General features: G+C 39.1%; 1 protein-coding gene across 2 annotated transcripts in view; it reads left to right on the top strand.

Annotated features, from left to right (window-relative positions):
• MAP3K13 (mitogen-activated protein kinase kinase kinase 13) overlaps positions 1 to 20,134 on the top strand; it is a 125,785-nt gene that overhangs the window by 20,730 nt on the left and 84,921 nt on the right. Inside the window, exon 1 of one of the 2 annotated variants that reach the window (XM_037027634.1) lies at positions 10,576 to 10,888. The exons of the other annotated variant lie outside the window; for it this stretch is intronic. The gene's annotated coding sequence lies outside the window, so the exon portion shown is untranslated. Of the gene's footprint in view, positions 1 to 10,575; positions 10,889 to 20,134 lie in introns of those variants that run through there. 2 annotated transcript variants of the gene reach the window in all.

Here is a 20,134-nt window from a genome sequence, read left to right as displayed (position 1 = left end):
CTCCCCGCCCCGGGTCCACCTGCCACTGCTTTTTCCTGCTACGTCCCCTCTCCACCAGCCGCCAACTCTGCCCCTCTTACCGGTCTGGATGAATGGTTGTTGGACTTCTGTACATTTCAATTTTCTGTCAGTTCTGGTTGTTTTTTTGTTTCTAAATCTTTGTTGTCCTTAATTTTGGTTGTGCGAGGAGGCACAGTATGTCTACCTAGGCCTCCATCTTGGCTGGAAGTCCACATTCCTCATATTAAAGAGGGAATTAAAATACCTACCTCAAGTCATTGTGTATGTTAAATGAGATATGTATATAGGGCTCTTAGCACAATGCTTGACATATAGTACAAATAGGTAGCAGTCACTGACTTTAAAATATCAAAGCTAGAGCTTGTTGAAAGTTACTGGCTCTTAAGAATGTTGAAACATTTGAGGATGACAATGACAATAATGATGTATAAACAGTATCTGATATTTAGAAAACAGAATTCAAAAGATAATATACCAATGGATTGAAATTATTAATGTCGGAGAATGAGCTCTCATAGCAATGTGATCGTAGTTGGGGTGTCCTGAACATGATAGAAGAGGATCAGTTAATGACATCGAGTTTACAGGGCTCTTTTGGATGCAAGTTAATGTAACTCTATATCAAACTGGTTTTAGTCCCCTCAAGAGGAAGTTGGAGGGAAGGGATTGATTGGCTTATGTACTTGGCAACTCCAGCAGAGTAACTAGCTTCAGATATTACTGAAATTAGGTGCTCAGTTACTATTGCCAGGAATCTGTCTTTTTCTCTTTATCTGTCAAGTCTGACTTCCTCTTTTCTGTGTAAGGATAAAGTTGGCGGCTCTCTGCTTACATCATACAGAGCATCCTGATTAGGCAGATGTGCTCCCCCACCTCCAACAGTTGTAGCAAACATCCTGGGAATGACTTGGGTAAATCTCATTTGCTGGTTGGGGTCACGTGTCTATCATTTCACTCATCATATGACCAAGCAGGTGAGTTGGCCAGCCTTGGGCCACATGGTCCCTCTTGGAGCCCTAGCTTCAGGTCAGGTTGGCATCATCTGAACCACTTGGAATGCAAGTTGGGGAGAGACAACTTCCCAGATGAAAAAGATGCAGGGGCAGATTGGAAAAAAAAGGGCATATGTCTACTATTCCCATGTTTTGACCCACCAATTATGCTGCCTGCACTCTGAGGCTAAAGTGGAAATGCCAAGTTGTCTCTGGCTAAAGAAGAGGAAAATCAAAGCAGGATCAGAGGAATAGAAATTAGATGGCTTAGTTTTTTTTATGATCTTTCAAAAAGTAGTACAAATTCTATGGGAATGAGTAAAACAATATATAAAGTTTCCTTTTATTCTTTCAATATGTAAAGTGCCTTTATGAACTCAAGATATTATTTTTCGTCTCCCAAAGGTTTAGTTTCTGGTACCATGCCAGCATTTGTATATTATGAGTGGCATATGTCTGGAATGTTAAATATTTTATTAACTGAGAAATCCATTAGCTTTTTATTTGTTTTAGTGCATTTTCATTATTGATCACAGAAGAATTCTTACATCCCTCATTTTTAGTCATTCTTTTGACAGGGATAACACACTAAAACTTCATTAAGCTTAATATTAAGATTTATTCTAAATAATATAAAATACCTCTAAGCAATTGCTTTTCTCCAGCTGACTGTATGTTTTATTATCCTTTGATTTAAAAAATTGAATACTCCTCTTAACCCATGATATTCTTTAAAACTTGCTGTAATTGTGTGTACCATTAGGGTTTTATTTTATCATGAAGGATGATTATATAATTTACCAATGTGAGACTTGTATTTTTTAAAAGTTAGTAGATATATATTTAGTATAGCTTTTTATTTGTAGTCCATCTTTTCAAAAGGGATTTGAAGTGCTTATCAAAAAGTATATGTACAATAAGGCAAACAAAAAGGAAATCAAACCTGAAATAAGGATAAAACAACAAATATACTAAATATACCCCAAATAAATACCCCTAAAATAAAGGATAGATAGATAGATAGACAGACAGGCAGACAAGGATAAAGTTGGCTCTGAACTTCTCAGAAGCAGGGACAAAAAAAGGGAAATTCAGATGACAGTGTTGTCATCTAAAAGGTAGATGTCTAATAAGACATTTTTGTTCTTTTCTTCAAGAACAAAAATCTTTTCCCTGGTAGTAAGTCCTAAAATGAATTCTTCCTGTGAATTTCTTACATGGGAGATATCATGCAGGATAATGGACAACACAGAAGCAGTATGACTGTTCCTTATAACAACTCTTGAAAAAAGCAAACCATGACATTAAGATGTGAGTAACTCAATGTCCGTGGTTCTGCTAAGGGCACTGGGCTAATGGTAGGTAGGTAGCTTGCAGCTGCCTGATGATCTCTCTTGATACAAAGATAGATTTTTAGTGATATTTACAAGAATGTTTTTCTTTAGATGTTTCTGAAAAATCACTTTCTCAGATAGGCATTTCGTAGGAGCTGGACAGCAACACCAACAGAAAATTGAAGTAACAGTCTACTGAGGTCTTTGAATATTGAGGTTTGAATGTTGAATATTGAAACCATTGACTAAGGATCCATATGCTTTGAAAACGGGGGAAGGTAGGGTTAATACTCTGCTATGGAAGTGGGAAATTCTGACCCATGCCCCGTGTTGTAGGTAGTTCTCTATATTAGTTCATATTATTATATACAAACTCCATGTTTACATTGAAAAATTTAGCTTTCTTTTTTATTAATTGATTTGTTTAGTTTTCATAAAGGGAGATTTTGGTCAAGTAGTTTTTCTTGAAGGTTTCCCCCACTCTGCTTCAGAACCTCATAGAGTATTCCTGAACCTCCCACAGAAAATGATTTGGATAAGCTTTTTCTGGGAGGATGTGCCACTAACATGTATTTTTTTTAAATTTCTTGCAAGGATCCGTTTAAGCTTTATTAGAACCAAAATAAAGATGTATTCTCTTCTGTAGCTTTTATTCTTGAATCTGTACAGTTGAACTTTTTCTTGTTGAGAGAGTAGAAGGGCACATAGTGTTTGAATAATAGCAACAAAACAGAAACTGCTACCAGTATCCTTTACTGAGTATCTTCTATATGCAGGTATTATGCTAGACTCTTTACATGTGTTACTTTATTTAACTTTCACAAGTAGGCAGAGCCCATTATTATCCTCACTTTATTTTTTTAAGATTTTATTTGTTTATTTTTAGAGAGGGAGGGAGGGAAGGTGAAAGAGAGGAAGAGAAACATTAATGTGTGGTTGCCTCTCATGCACCCCACCCCCACCAAGGACCTGGCCCACAACACGATCACATGCCCTGACTGGGAATTGAACCAGCGGCCTTTTGGTTCATAGGTCTGCACTCAATCCAGTGAGCCATACCAGCCAGGGCTCCTCATTTTAATAATGAGAAAATGAAACTCAAGTTTCCTTGCACTTATATGACTTACATCAGTATTTGAATGCAAGTCTTTGCGGGCTTTTAACCACACAGTGATGACCGTGAAGGAAATCTGAATCTTAGTGCACTGGCATTTGAGGTCATTATATTATTTCTTTATCCTAGTGCTTCTAACAAAACTCCTACAAGCTCGTAATACTTTGGACTTCTCTTAGATTCTGGTTTAAATAAGTTATTTTTCTTTAAAAAATGACTTTTCTAAAAATAAAATCCCAACCTAGAATAGCCCATATTTTTATAGCAGAATAATTGCACTTTAACTTCTTTTTTTTAATTTATTGATTATGCTATTGCTGTTGTCCCAATTTTCCCCCTCTGCCCTCCTCCACCCAGCACCCACCACTCCCTCAGGCAACCCCCACACCATTGTTCATGTCCACAGGTCCTGTGTATAAGTTCTTTGGCTACTTTATTTCCTATACTGTACTTTATATCCTCACAGCTATTCTGTACTTCTTAATCCCCTCACCTCTTCACCCAATTCCCCTCACTCTCCTCCCATCTGGCAACTGTCAAAATGTTCACCTTATTCATGATTCTGTCTCTGTTTTTCTTATTTGCTTAGTTTGTTTTTTAGATTCAATTGTTGATAGATATGTATTTATTGCCATTTTATTCATAGTTTTTATCTTATTTCTTTTCTTAACTCTCTTTAACATTTCATATAATAATGGTTTGGTGATGATGAACTCCTTTACTTTTTTCTTGTCTGGGAAGCTCTTTATCTGCCCTTCAATTCTAAATGATATCTTTGCTGGGTAGAGCAATCTTGGCTGTAGGTCCTTGCTTTTCATGATGTTGGATATTTCTCACCAATCTCTTCTAGCTTGCAATCAGCCAGGCTAGACTGATTGAGAAATCAGCTAACAGTCTTATAGGACATACCCTGTAGGTAACTAACTTCTTTTGTCTTTCTGCTTTTAAGATCCTCTATCTTTAACCTTTGGCATTTTAATTATAATGAGTCTTAGAGTAGGCCTCTTTGCATCCATCTTGTTTGGACTCTCTGTGCTTTCTGGATTTGCGTGTCTATTTTCTTCACCTAATTAGGGAAGTTTTCTTTCATTATTTTTTCACATAGATTTCTAATTTCTTGCTCTTTCTCTTCTCCTTCACACACCCCATATGATGGGAATGTTGGAATGCTTGAAGTTGTCCCAGAGACTGCTTACACTATCCTCATTTTTTTTCTTATTTCTTCTCATTATTCTTATTGGTGGTTTTTGCTTCTTTACATTTCAAATCATTGATTTCATTCTTGGCTTTATCCACTGTCCTGTTGTTTCCCTGTAAATTGTTCTTTTATTTCAATTAGTGAATCCTTTGTCCTCGCTGTATCTTTTTTATGCTGTTGAGGCCCCCACTAAGTTCCTGGAGCATCCTTCTACCCAGTGTTTTGAAGTATTCATCTGATAGATTGCGTATTTCCATTTTATTTAGCTCTTTTTCTGGAGTTTTGATCTGTCCTTTCATTGGGCCATGTTTCTTTACCTTCTCATTTTGGCAGCCTCTCTTTGTTTCTATGTCTTACACAGAGCTGCTATGACTCTGTGTCTCTGTAGTGTGGCAATGTAGTAGATGTCCTGTATGGTCCAGTGGCACAGCCTACCCTACCACCCGAGGTTGGTACTCAAAATATGCCCTTCATGTGGGCTGAGTGCATCCCCCCTCTTGTAGTTGAGCCTTGTTTGCTGTTGGCATATCAATGGAGAGCTTTACATAGGCCAGCCAGCTGCAGAGACTGGTTGTGACCATGGACAACTAACCTCTACCCTCTGTGGAGGATCAGCAGTGCAGGAGCAGGGTGGTGGTGCTCTGACGTGGTCTGTAGCTGTCCACTGGGTATGTAGGCTCTGGAGTTTCCTGGGTGGTGCAGGCCAAGGTCAGCCCCCACCTGTGTTTCTTCCTGGGCCTCCCTGCCTGGGCCATAAAGCAATCCAAGATGGCTGCCACTTGTGCTGTGCTTGGAGATTTCCAGGCAAAGCCAAGCTGTGTATCTGGGTCGGTTGCTGCTAGTGCCAGGCCTGGGGCCACTTAGCAAGAAATATGGGTCTTGGGGCTCACTAAGGCCAGCCATTGCTTGTTTGATAGGATTTAGGAAGTTGTGAAGCATGAGCCAAAAAACACCATTTATATAGAAAATTCTCTATTGACAGCTTGGGTGGGCCCGTAAATTGGGTGAGACAGAGTCTCAGGGGATCTTCAGGGCAGGGCAAACAGTGTTGGCCCAGTTGACAGAGTGTCAGATATGGCACCACTGCTGGCTCTGTGGCTCTGTGTGGGTGGGGGTTTAAACAAGGGACAGTGGCCTCTGCCTGTCTTTCTGTCTGGGAGATAGCTGTCCCCCAGCTCTTGCCTGGATGTCAGACACTTCAGTTTCTCCTTGTATGCTATTGGTGCCTTTCAGATTGCTACTGTAGTGGTAGAACTCAGAGGGAGTGCGTCTGCGTGAGCTCATGTGTGGGTTTATTAAGGGGAACTACTTGGGACTCCAGAATTCCTTCCACCAATTCAGTTTCTGCTGCTTTTTTGTAGCTAGAAGTTATGGGAACATATCTTCGTGGCACTGAAACCCTGGGTTGGGGGGCCTGGTGTTGTCCTGAAGCTCCTCACTCCTGAGATATCCCTCCTGAATTTTTACTCATTGCACATGGATGTGGAACCAGCCTGTTCCGTATCTTCATCCTTCATACCAGTCTGGATGGGTATGGTTTCTTTAATTCTATTGTCGTTAGACTTCCATTCAATCAATTTCTGATGTTTCTGAGTGATGGCTGTTGTATAATTTAGTTGTAATTTTTGATGTGATTGTGTGAGGAAGTGAGCCGTGTTTACCTATGCCGCCATCTTGACCAGAAGTCCCCTAACTTCTTAGGGATTTTTTTTTCTAATAATGGGTTTTTCTTTAAGATTTTATTTATTTATTTATTTATTTCTAGAGAGTGTCAGGAAGAAAGAGAACAAGAGAGACATCGTTGTGACAAAGGAACATCAGTGGGTTGCCTCTTTCAATGGAGACCAACCTGCAACCCATGCAGGTGCTCCCCACCTGGAATCTAACCGGCAACCCCTTGCTTTGCAGGACAACATCCAACAAACTGAGCCACACTCAGTTTGGTCAGGGCTCTACTATCTTCTTTGGAGTGAGATCGCAGTCATCTTCGAGTCATTATTGAAAATTAAACAGTTTTGTTTGGTTCTTTAAAGGGCTTAGTCACCTTGATAGTGACTTTGTAGTCTTCCACTCTTAGCCTGCCCACATGCTGAAATAAAAAATGGCTTGTGGTGATGAGACTTGGCTTAATATATCTCAAGTTGCTGTGTCCCATATGGTAGCCACCAGCCACATGTGACTATTTATTTTTAACTCTGCATCTGATAGGTTGGCTATCTCTTCATCGCTTAGTTATATTTTTTCTGCCGCTTTGATCTGTTCTTTCATTTGGGCCATATATTTTTGTCTCCTATTTATTTTTAAATTTAAGTTAATTAAAATTAAATGAAATTTAAAATTCAGTTCCTGACACATGCTAGTCAAATGCTAGGTAGCCACATGTGGCTACTCTATTAGACAGTGCAAATAATGGAGCATTTCCATCATCACGGGAAGTTTCCCAGCAGGGCTGCTGTGGAATGTATATTTTCATGGCCCCCTCTCCTTGCCTTCCTCCATCCCTAAAACAGCAACAGCTTCTTCCAAGAATTACTTCTGAAGCTTTTGAAATTTGGAGAGACAACTTACCTTCCCAATGATATTTGACATGGAGAAAGTTTTGTTGGCCCAGGTGTTTCTGCGGTACAGGGAAGCATGCTAAGCAACACTGAGTTCAGCTTACTAAAATGGCAAGTCCATAGAACCAACTAGGTTTTATTTGACAGATTACAGATTGAGTCAATGTTAGGTGGCAGATATTTGAAGCATTTATAGACTGTTTTGTTGATTTGCTTCAGAGACTCCCCTGATCCCTGGTGAACTTATTCTTCCTAATGATGTTGCCATCAAACCTTACAGCAAATGTAAGCTTCTGTAACAGATTAGCCATATTATTGACATGTTCCACAAAGAGGTTACTGCCTTCTATGAGTTAGTGTGTATTATTTTGGAAGAAAAAATATTTTTTGTTAATCTGATTCTTTTAGTATATCCTGGTTGTTTTGAATGCTGTTAAAAGAAACAGAGATGGGTTTTTTTATTGTCTTTTCATTCGTGGGTTCTAAAATAATCTGGGTACATGGACATATTGATATAGGCCACCATGGTACACTCGGGCCTATGAAGAACATACCAGTACTGCATTGGTCTTGAGCTCTCCCATCTTACATGGGTACAATTCTTTGGTCTATTTTTTTCCATTGTAATATTCCACAATAAGGTCCTGTAGAAATTTATTCAATATGTCATTTGCCAATGATATTCTATTGTTTTAGTATATAAAACAGTACACTGAACATATTTGTTCTGTGTGCAATAATCCTGGAAAGTTTTCTTTTTTTCAAATGAGCTAAGCAGTGGGAAATACTTACTAGTGTAGGGTTTGAACTCACCATGAGAAGTGGCAAGTGCTTTTCTTCCCTCAGCTGTACAAATAACTTGACTGAGCGAACAGGTCACTGTTCAGAATGTTCCTGGTCACTGAGCACTTCATATCTGAGGCCTTATGTTAACCACTACTGTTCAATTCTGAAGGACTTAATACCATTTCTCATGTTCAAACATGTTGTGATCAGTATTAGTAAACTATTTTTAATTACAAACCAAAGTGATGGGATACAAGGGCAGTAAATTATATTAATATCCGCTTTTGTATAATTTTGAACTTCTTTAAATAGTAATGTTCTGAGTTCATTGTGTTTGTGCTATTGAGTTGTATGCGTTCCTTATATATTTTAGAAATTCACCCCTTATCAGATACATGGTTTGCAAATATTTCCTCCCTTTGTAGTGCCCTTTTCATTCTGATTGTTTCCTTTGCTGTGCAGAAGCTTTTTACTTTGATGTAGCCCCATGTGTATATATTTGTTTTTGTTGCCTGTGCTTTTGGTGTTACATCAAAAAAAATCACTGCCATGACCAATGTGAAAGATGGGCAAAGAAGTTGAACAGACATTTCTTCAAAGAAGATATACAAATGGCCAACATGTATATGAAAATATGCCCAACATCATTAATTATCAAGAAAATGCAAATCAGCCCTGGCCAGTGTGGCTCATCCGCAAAGTTAAAGGTCACTGGTTTGATTCCCAGTCAGAACACATGCCTATATTGTGGGTTCAGTCCCCAGTCGGGAGGCATACAAGAAGCAAAGATCAATGTTTCTCTCTCACTTCAATGTTTCTCTCCTCCTCTTTCTCCCTCCCTTTTCCTCTCTCTAAAAATAAATATTTTTAAAAATGCAAATCAAAACTACAATAAGATATCACCTCATACTTTTTAGGTTAACTGTTTTTTAAAAATAAAAGATAAGTGTTAGCAAGGCTGTGGAGAAACTGGAACCCTTGTACACCCTTGCTGGCAAGGTTGTTGGAAATGTAAATGGTGTAGCAGCTATGGAAACAGTATGGAGTTTCCTCATAAAATTAAAACTAGAACTGCCATGTGATCCAACTATCTCACTTCTGGGTATATATTCAAAAGAGTTGAATTCGGGATCTTGAAGGGACATCTATACTCCCACATTCATTGCAGCATTATTCCCAATAACTAAGACATGAAAATAACCCCAGTGTCCATGACAGATGATAGATAAAGAAAATGTGGGATATACACACCAAGCAGTATTACTCAGTCTTTAAAAAGAAGGAAATACTGCCATTTGTGACAACATGGATGAACCTGGAAGATATTATGTTAAGTGAAATAAGCCACTCACAAAAAGACAAATACTGCATGATTCTACTTATATGAGAGATTGTAGAGCCGAACTCATAGAAACAGAGAATGCGATAGTGGCTGCCAAGGCCTGGGGAAGAGGAAATGGGGAGTTGTTTGTTACTCAATGGGTGTAAAATTTCAGTTATGCAAGATGAGTAGGTTCTAAAGACATGCTGTACACATAGCGACTGTAGTTGACAATACAATATTGTACTGTGTGCAGTACTTCAAAATTTGCTAAATTTGCTAACGTAGATCTCATATTAGGTGTTCTTACTATCAAAACCAAAACAAAAACCCCCACAAAGGAACAGAAGGAAACACTTGGAGATGTTGGATATGTCCCCTACCTTCACTATGGTGACAGTATCACAGGTGTTTGCATGTCTCCCAACTCATCAAGTTGTACACATTAAACATGTACAGTTCTTTGTATATCAATTACACCTTAAAAAGCTGTTAAAGTTTATTTTAATTTTTAAAAATGTCGTGAGCTCTCTGAGTGAATTTAATACAGTTGTTTTTGCTGTTGATAATAATGCATCTTACTAAAATCAAAATTTTCCCTAAGATTAATTAAGAGCTTTTTGGGAGCTGTGTCTTAGTTTAGTATCAGAAGTTTAATAAACGAATGAGGAAATGCCCTGCCTTATTTAAAGGTAGCAATACATTACTCTTCCACACCCACTTTTGAAGCATTACAAGATCAGCGAGATGATATTGTTCTACAAAACAATTACATTTATGTAATATTGTCTTATTGTTTATTTCCTTCATCACTAGGTTATTTCCTTACTATTTTGTTTTGACAAGTCTTGGTGTGCATGGCAAACCTGTCCCTTGGTCATCAGTTTTGGAAACTATTTCCCTTTGATTAAAAAAAAATCACATCAGATCAGGCACGTTGCTGAACACCAGGAAAAGCATTCAGGAAAACACCTCCAAGGATTAAAGCTGTCATTTCTATGTGCATTTTTGGTAGCACTGATTCCACTGAAATGCTATTTTGGTCCCCTCATTCAATAGCAATAATAATGTTTCGTGACTATAACAGCTTGAAACACACACCCGACTCCCACAGCGCGCGCGCACGCGCCTGCACACACACACACACACACACACCCCACCCCCCACCCCCCCTCTTCTCAAGCTGCCAGCCGGTCGGTCTGGAGGTCGGGGCGGACACCTGATTGGCGGGCTCTGTTTATTCTGTGACCAGATTCCTTCTAAAAGGAGGCAGGCCTTGCCTGCCTCAAGCCTATTGGCCGGAATTGCTCCGGACCCACCCTTTCTTTTTCAAGGCACACACCACAGCGAAGTCTGTGCGGAATCCTAAACCAGCCCAATTTACATCCATTCATGAATCTGTGACGTCAGCAAGCCTCCGGGCTCCTCTGCGGTGGGCTGTTGGATTGTGTGGGTGGAATCCCCCTCCCCCTTATTTTTCTAATCCTGCAAGGCTTTTTAAATTAACCTTTCGTCCTTTCAAAGCAAGAAAATGGAACGGCATGTGTAGGAATTCTTCATTGTTGTGAGTATCGCACTCCTTTTTTCTGTTCCCTCAGCATGTATTTCACTAGGACAGATGGAGAATGTATTTGTGATCTGAGTTGATTAGAAAGCTGGTATTATTGAGGGAGACCAGGTGAGAGAGACAGACAGACAGAAACCTGAAACCCCGTTACAGCTAGGAGCCTCTGGGACTGACAGCTGGTTTTCCTTGGCTTGTCTGCCTGCTAGACGTGGACATTTTTCTTTTATGGTTCTGCACGTTACCCCTGGATGCTGGTCTGACTTTCCTGGAAAGGAGTTTTATTTCTCTGAGAGATGATGATGTGGATTGCATCGGAGGAAACCCCCGGAACTGATACCAGAAAGGTGCTGGGAAAAGCCCAGCCAGCCAGAAGGAGCAGGCTCTATCCTGCCGAGCCCTTGTCTTCCTGCTGTCCTTTCTGTGGTTTCTCACCCTTCACCTTGCTTTTGTTTCGTAATCGTGTGGCAGCCAATACCTTGGGGTTGGGGTTGCAGTTTGGGGGAGATGAATACTTGTCCATCCATTCTCCCCACGAGCTTTTACTATGGGAGCTGTAGAGGTGTAGTTATATGTGTTTGCAGCTCTTCATGTCACTCTGTACACTTTATTTGTATTTTCAAAAACCTGAAAGCCTACGCCAGAGGCAAAACGGGAATTATCCTTAAATTCTGATTTTTATGTCCCCTGAATGAAAACTAAGATGTGGTTTCCTAATACATTCCATAATTATGTAGAAAAGCACGTGACTGTTTTTCTAAGAGAATGAAAATAGTTTATTCTGCAGTGTTTGGGAAACATGGAAAAGTTCTGACATGTTTAGTGTATTAAGTTGGTTTGATAGTTTGCTTGGAGTTTTAACAAAAAGTTAGTGTTTGTGACTGAATTTGTTTTCCAAGGCTCTGGTTTATTCTGGTGAAAATTGTGATAGTAAAGAGGAGAGATGTGACACTGTGACCTGTTCTGCCTCTGGGCAGCTCCTCAACCCACAGTTTAATAGAATTTTCCAACTGCCTCACTTAGAGCGATTTGTGTCCTAGTCTGTAGCATGTATCTGGTTGTACCTTCTAGTGAGGGGGAGCAAAATGCCTGTTATTTCTTATATTTCTTATCATCTAGCTTTGTTGTGCTTACCTTGTATAATCAGTACTTAGTTTTGAGAATTTCATATTTCTAATCTTTTCTCATGAAACCAGGCTTCTACATTATGGCTCTACTGATATCTTTTGAATGTTTTTATTAATGAATTTTCCAACTGTAAACTCATTTCATGTCAAAATTACCTGAGGATTTAGAATTCTCTTTTCTTCCTAATGTTGGCATTTCCCTCACTCATTTTTTTCTGAGTGCATTTAAACTCACTAGTGTTACAGAAAGGAAAACTGCTGCCTGATTCTGAACCAGATCTTTGTCCTATTTCAGCCAACTATGGTTTTACATTTTGCTATTTTTTATGTGCTGGGTTGAACTAATGGCATAGTCCCCTATATTTGTAAAACACCTAGACTTATTTAAATTTTTTTGTGTGTGTATCTTCAGAGACTTTGTTGTGAGTAGCAATTTCAAAGTTATTTTAAATTACTGAAATCTCCTAGATCACTGTTGATCAGACCTGTTTTTTTTATGTACATTTTGCCAAGAGAGAGCTTTATTTCCATGCAAGAAATACAGTCTGCACTATGGATTTAGTAAAGTAAAACTATCCCTTTAAGACCAAGAGTGACTATAGAATCTCCTTCTCTCTCCACTCCTAGTGGCTGTATTCTAGATTATATTTATTTTCATGTATAGTGTACTTGTAGGGGAAAAAACAATAACTCTTAATTGTTTAATATCAAACAATAAAATCCTGTGTATCAGTAACTGTCAATAGATGGCTTTCTGTTTAAAAATTGAAGCTGCTCCAGAAGTAGGAATTAATTTATTTAGTAAACAAAGTCAGTCAAACCAGAGCCATGTCCTGGGGAACTGTCAAAAGAATGGTTCCTAAAGGCCGGAGGCCACATCCACTGGTGTCTGACGAAACAGCCGAGCTTTGGACGGCAGAACCAGTCAGTTTGGTTTGCGAGGCTACCCACCCTCCCTCTAGTGCTACAGCTGAATTAATTACTTGAAGCGTTCACATGTATTGAGATAGACTAGATGATCAGTTCTGCCAGGTGGCAGCCTGACTCTTAAAATTTTAATTAAAATAAACAATGTTCCCCCAACAATACTTTTTGACTTAAAAAAATTAAAGATAACACATTTCTGCTCTGCGTTGGGTATTATTCCTTAAGGAGATGGGGGAGAGAAAGGTTATGATGAGATGCCGTCTTTACCCCTGAGGACTCTAGCAGGGAAGTCACCACACAAGATAATGGTGTTGTGGTTCAGAAGCTGGTGCCTGTACTGTAAATGGACTTTAGAATTACCTGGGGAACAGATGCTAGTTCTCGCTCTCTCTCTTTTTCTCCCTTCCTCCCTCCCTCCCTCCCTCCCTCTTTCTCTCTCTCTCCTCTTCAGTGGTTTTTAGTGTGTTCAGAGTTGTTCAGCCCTCACCACAATCAATTTTAGGACGTTTTCATCACTGCAGGAGGAAAACTATACCCATCAGCGGTCCCTCATTTCCCCTCACCACCCCCAGCCCTAGGCAACCAGTAATCTTTCTTCTCTATACACAGATTTGCCTATTCAGATCATTTCGTATCAGTGAAATCATACAAGATACGGGGTTTTGTGACTAGCTCTCTTCACTTAGTGTGAGGTTTTCAAAGTTCATCCATGTTGTGCAATACATTGGGGCTTCATTCCTCTCTGTCACTGACTAACTCTTATTAATTGTACAAATATACCACATTTTTAAAAAACATTTTTATTTATCTATTTTTACAGATAGGGGAAGAGAAGGAGAAAGAGTGGGAGAGAAACATTAATGTATGGTTGCCTCTCATGTGTCCCCTACTGGGGACCTGGCCTGCAACCCAGGCGTGTGCCCTGACTGGGAATTGAACCAGTGACCCTTTGCTTCACAGGCCCTTGCTCAATCACTGAGCTACACCAGCCAGGGCCAAATATACCACATTTTATTTATCCATTCAACTGATGGACAATGGACATTTGAATTGTTTTCACTTTTGGCTGTTATGAATAATACTGCTATGCAAATTTATGAACACATTTTTGTGTGAAGATATGTTTTTTATTTCTCTTGGTTATATTCCTAGAAGTGGAATTGCTGGGTCATATGATAACTTTATGTTTAACATTTTCAGGAAATTTTCCAAAACCAGCAATGAGGGTTTCCATTTCTCCACATCCTCATCAACATGTTACTATCATTTTGATCAGAGCCATCTCAGTGAATTTGAAGTGGTAACTCCTGTGGCTTTGGTTTACATTTCCCTAATGGCTGATGACACTGAGCATCTTTTCATGTATTTCTTGGCCATCTGTATTTCTTCTTTGAAGAAATGTCCATTAAAAAAAAGAAAGAAAGAAATGTCCATTCACATCTTTTGCCCATGTGAAAACTTAGGTTATTTATCTTTTGAGATTGAGATTAAGTGTACTTTATATAATCTGGATACGAGTTCTTTACCAAATATATGGCTTGCAAATATTTTATTTTGCTCTGCGGGTTGTCTTTTCACTTTCTTGATATTGTTTGCAGCACAAAATTTTTAATTTTCATGAAGTTCAATCTATCTTGTGCTTTTGTTATCTTGTGCTTCTCAGGTCTAAGAAGGCTTTGCCTAAGGCAGGGTTATGAAGATTCACTCCTGGGTTTGTTTGTTTTTTCCTAAGAGTTTTATAGTTTTAACTCTTACATTTGAGTCTATGACCCATTATGAGTTCATTTTTGTTTATGGGTTCAATTTCGTTGAAGGAGTATATCCACTCACTTCCAGCGATATTTGTTGAAAAGACTGGTCTTTCCCCTCCCCATCAATTGAATTGTCTTGTCATCCTATCACAGAACTTAAAAAAAATACTTTATGCTGTGTTCCCACCTCCAGAGATTCCTGTGTAATTGGTCTTTGATGGGCCCAGACATCTGCATTTTTTAAAGCTCCTCAGATGATTCTAATGTGCAGTCAGAGTTAAAAACAATATATGGCCATGGGCTCAATGGATTGACCACCGGTCTGCTATCCAAAAGATCACCGGCTCGATTCCCAGTCAGGGCACCTGCCTGGGTTGCAGGCCAGATCCCCAATGGGGAGCATGGGAGAGGCAACCACACATTCATGTTTCTCCGCCTCTCTTTCTCCATCCCCCTCTCTCTAAAAATAAGTAAATAAAATATTTTTTAAAAACTATTGGTATGGACAAAGGGTTAGTCTTAGAAAAGAAGATAGAGGATGAGTGAAGACATAGAATTCTGATACAGAAATGAGAGGAGAGTTAAGATTCACACCAGAAAGCATGAATTTCCTTACTAAGTAGCTGTTAGTCATTTTCAAAGAGTGGAGGCATCACTGGGAGTTAGTGAAATGTGTTGAATTAAAGGAAGAGAAGGTGCTAACATTTATTAAGCACATTCTACATGCCTATAAATCTGCTAAGAGCTTTCACCTACATTATTTCATTGAAGACATAATCCTCATGAATGTGAAGTAGGAATTCTTACCCCCATTTCACAGATGAGAAAACCGGTTCATAAAGGGTCTGACTCAGCCAAGGATACCAGGTAGTGCATATGATGCCCGATTTTCAAATTCAGCTCTAATTCCTCATCCCATTCGTTTTCTTCTGTTTACCGTGGATATTGAGCATTGAGTTCTACCAAGAATTGTTATTGGTCCAGTCCAGCATGAATCTTAGATCTTCTCTAGCAATGCACTGGACTGGACAAACAGTAAGATAAGTTTGATGGTGGGGGTAATATAGGGATAAATGTTGGCATAGTAGGGACAGTGGAAGAGCGTGGGGGTAAAAGAAGATTATCATGGACACCACCTCATCATGGATCTAACCAAATGTGGCTGTACCCTGCCCAGCAGCTGGCAGGAAAAATTCTAAGAGGTGGAGGGCCAATAGAGTAGGCATGCAATGATAAAAGGGAATGGTTTCCAAACCATGATGGAAAAGAAGATATATCAAGTAGAATTTGCAGGTGTAAAAGTGTTGACACTTATTTCAGCAACAAGTATTTATTGAGCATTTACTATGTGTTTTAGGTACTGGGTACACAGCAGTAGAAAAAACAAAAAAAATTGTTGCCCTCTTGGGCTTATTTTATTGGGGAAGACAAATAATGAATAAGTAAATTATGTATAGACAAGTGATAAATGTTAAGGAGAAAAATGAAAGTGGGAGGGGAATAGAGAGTACGGGGGGGGGGGCAAAGTCCAAACGGGGCTTTTTCATCGTAGGGTCTTTGTACAGATATATCAAGTAGATAAAGAACCCTCCAAGTGAGGGGATGGTTGCTTGACCAAGTCGGGTACTGTGGATACATAGAGTATCTTCTAATTACTAAAACGCCAAGTTAATATTCAGTATTAGCTTTTTATTTACCACTTTATAACCCATGCCTGGCAGAGTAGACACTCAAACATTTGTTTATTGTGTGGTGCCATCTTTTTGGATTAGTGAGTTTTCTGCTGGGTAGAGGCCAGGTCAGGGGCAGTGCTTGGGAGACTTTTTAAACTCTGCTTGCTGCCCTATTCAGGCAGATTTTTCTAAGTACGTGTGTGTGCCTGTGGGGATGTCCTTCATCATGTCACCACTGAGAGGGTCACTGCATAGTGAGTGACAGTTGTCACTAGAACAACTAGAATGAGGAGCATTTGTCTAGTTCCCAGATGAATCGGCAGAGAACCACCAGTATAAGCTATACAGAAGACACTTAAATTTCCTTTGCTTTTTACATGTTAGCAGGAGATTCACATGTACCACCTTTAATAAAGGGTAAAATTATAACAAAGTTTTTAATAATGAAGTTCTATTATGCAAACATTAACCTGCTTTCTTTCTTTACCTACATGTCATCTGTTTACCTTCTGTAAGGCATAATTATGATGCAATGAGAAAAGAATTGGCCTATGACTCTAAGGGGCTATGTAGAAGTCTCAAGTTGGAACACAATTTTCTCAACTTTTAAAAAAATTTTTCTCAGCTTTGGTTTTAAGATATGAAATGAAAAATTTGTTTTTTTAAAGATATTATTTATTTTTTTAAAGAGAGAGGGGAAGGGAGAGAGAAAGAGAGGGAGGGAAACATCATTTGGCTGCCTCTTGCACACCTCCAGCTGGGGACTCGGCCCACAACCCAGGCATGAGTCTTGACAGGTAATCTAACCGGTGACCTTTTGGTTTGCAGTCTGGCACTCAATCCACCGAGCCACACCAGCCAGGGCTGAAAAAATTGTTCTTAATGATCTCAAATATCTTTTCTAACTCCAAAATGGTAGGGTTCCTGGAATCTGGCTATTACCAAGATCAATAGACAAGTGACCATCTCTAAGACAATTTGGTTAAAATCTATCTTTACTCCAGAGTCTTTCATAGTACCTTTGTAGAGGTTCAACCCCCATGGGATGTTGCCATAGTTAATGAGGTGGAGAAAGTGTCAGAAGTGTCGGGAGATATCTGGGTGAGACATAAATAGTTAAATCATTCTCACATTTGAGAATGTGAGAGGGATTTCCTCCTAAGCAGGAAATAGAGTCCTGATGGGGTCTGACCTTGCCATCTTTAAGCATGCCCATTGTAAATGTCATCTGTCTTGGCCATTGTTCTTTGCAGTCAAGAGAAAGCTTTCATTAGATGAGTGATTTGGGAGTCTGGGCTAATGTGTGATGTGGGGACAGATAATTTATCTGATAACATCAGTTTGGTTGTATGCTGTAGCCTCTTCCTTAATAGCACCAATAAAAATGGCTTTTATTGGTGCTATTAAAAAAGAAACAAAATTCATCATATTGACTCTTTCTGTTCATCTTGTATTACTCTGATCATTCTCTACCTCAGGCCAAATCATGGCAAAGGATGCAGTAAATGAGAAAATGAAGACCCATTGAATCCATAAATATGTATAACCAGTGTTTGAAAAAAATAAGATTGTGTTATTTTACGTGAGAGTTGCTAGCTTTGGAAAATTATTCTTTTCAGAATTCTCAAAATAACAATTTGTTGATAAATTGTTATTCTGAGTTTGCAGATTTTGTAAAAGAAAAATATAAATTAAAAAATATCACAAAACAGAAAACTTCTTTTTCAGTTTTGTGTCCATCAGTCTAGAATTTTCCTTATATCCTTTTTTTATTTGTGTAAACAGGCAAGCAGAGAGGGCTAATGCTAGTCCTAACATCTACAATAATTTCATACAGTGGTTCCATTTAGTATTAATACTTACATATATAGCAGTGTGCTAAAAAGCATCTTGCCAAAAGCAATCATGTATTTCAGGGCAATACTAAGAGAATGTGTAGTAACTGTGCAATTTTAACTGTTTAAAAATTTTAAAGAAGAACAATTCAGGACTTCCCACTGACAGACGGTAATTTCCAGTGTGTGTATTTGTACTGTGAATTCTTGGGCTGGTGATAATAGTAGAACTGAACAGTACTGGGAGGATATGTGAGTGAAATTCTAGATTCCCAGGGTGAAGAGCTTAGGAAGTAGTCAAAGACAAAGCACTGGAGAAAGGTGCTGGAAAGAAAGGGAGGCAGAGCCCAGGGAGACTGGCTGCGCTGATGGCTCCCAGGTTCAGGCAGGTGGCAGCCAGGACAGCAGCTTGCACCTTCAACCAAAGAAAGTGGATCTGGGACCCAGACTGAAAAAGACTCTTTTCCAGTCAGTCCTAAGGAGGGCTGTCACAGTTGCTATTACAAAAGAGGGCTCAATTTGCAAAATAAGCCCACTGAGGCTTCTTACTACCCCCGAGGCACTGTGCCTGCATTTCTAGTAGCTGGCCCGCCTGCCTTTGATGGGACACATCAGGCTATTTGCAGGCATGGATAATTGAGATCAAGCCCACCAAAATACAAAGCCAGGATTGCTTTTTCCAGGAAAAATAATCTTTCCATGAAAGTGAGATTAAGCATTTCACTAATTACTGTCCAATTGTTTCCTCTCATATAATAAATTCAAATGCATATGTACACTAAAAAGAAACAGACGTAACATACCTTTGGATATCTCTAAGTCACTACTTTCTAGATCTGAATTACGGCCTCATTAAAAACCTTTGCTAAGCACAGAAGCTCCTGGGAAATACCCACCTGATATTGCAGCTGCTAGGGTCAAGAGCCAATTTGAAAAGCAATTGTACTGTTTTGCCAGGTTCTCCCTCCTCTCCTCTCAGCCTCCCCGCCTATTTCTGGCCATTTTTGAACAGAATTCCTTCCATCTGTTTGTCTAATCAAAAATAACTGAACATTTGCTTTGTACTGCTTGTGTTAATTATCAAAGCAGGGCCCTAATCTCATTCTTAAATATTCTCAGGGACTTGGAGACCAGAGATTTTTTTTTTGAAAAAGAAAAACAATCACATAATCCTTTGTGTTTTCTGTAATGATCTTTTTTCCAATCAGGGCTTCTGGCACAACACATTGAAACAGCATTCACTCCCCATTACCTGTTCTCCTTTGACCAAATGGTTATCTACATTGAGAAATTGATAAGGATTTCTTTAACTGAATTTTATACCTTTGATACTGGCTTTTGTTAGCATCAAACTGCCTTTGCCTCAGCTTGTTTTATAAATAGGCTTTCTCTTTTCCCTGCTGTTTGAAAGGCCACGGAATAGATGTAAAAACAAAAATCAGCTAGCCAACCAAATTCTAAAAGCTTTGGACCAAGTCTGGAAAATAAAGAGACATGACCCAGAGAGCCTCATTATTAATGCAGAGCAAAAGGGTCCCTAAGGTAAGGAAAAGGAGGTCACTATAAAAGAAAATGTCTTATTATTATGAAAATCACTTGCCAAGTTCCTAATGGATATGAACCTTAACATGCTTGACCTGAAATGCATATGATTTGTAGTCAGAAATGTCTTTACTTGGGAAAATAGTTATGCACTGGAATTGACTATGTGCTGGACTGGAAGGTTCAAGGTGAGGAAACTTAGTCTCAAGGCTTCCTCTTCTAAGAGAAATCACCTCCAGTTCATTCCTGGGTGGTCACAGCCAGAGATTTGCCAAAGACCAGGAAACTAAGCTTTGGGGTCTTATTTTGAGACCTATTCTTTCATTGCTGTATATTATCACAGGAAACTGAGCAATTAAAGTAATGAATAAATAAATGTTTCTTTGACACT

This window comes from Sturnira hondurensis, unplaced genomic scaffold, assembly GCF_014824575.4.
Source record: "Sturnira hondurensis isolate 20B ecotype Veracruz unplaced genomic scaffold, ASM1482457v3 Scaffold0019216, whole genome shotgun sequence".
Lineage (NCBI taxonomy): Eukaryota > Metazoa > Chordata > Mammalia > Chiroptera > Phyllostomidae > Sturnira > Sturnira hondurensis.
Note: the sequence above shows the minus strand (reverse complement) of the source record. Positions and strands in the feature narration are given on the sequence as shown.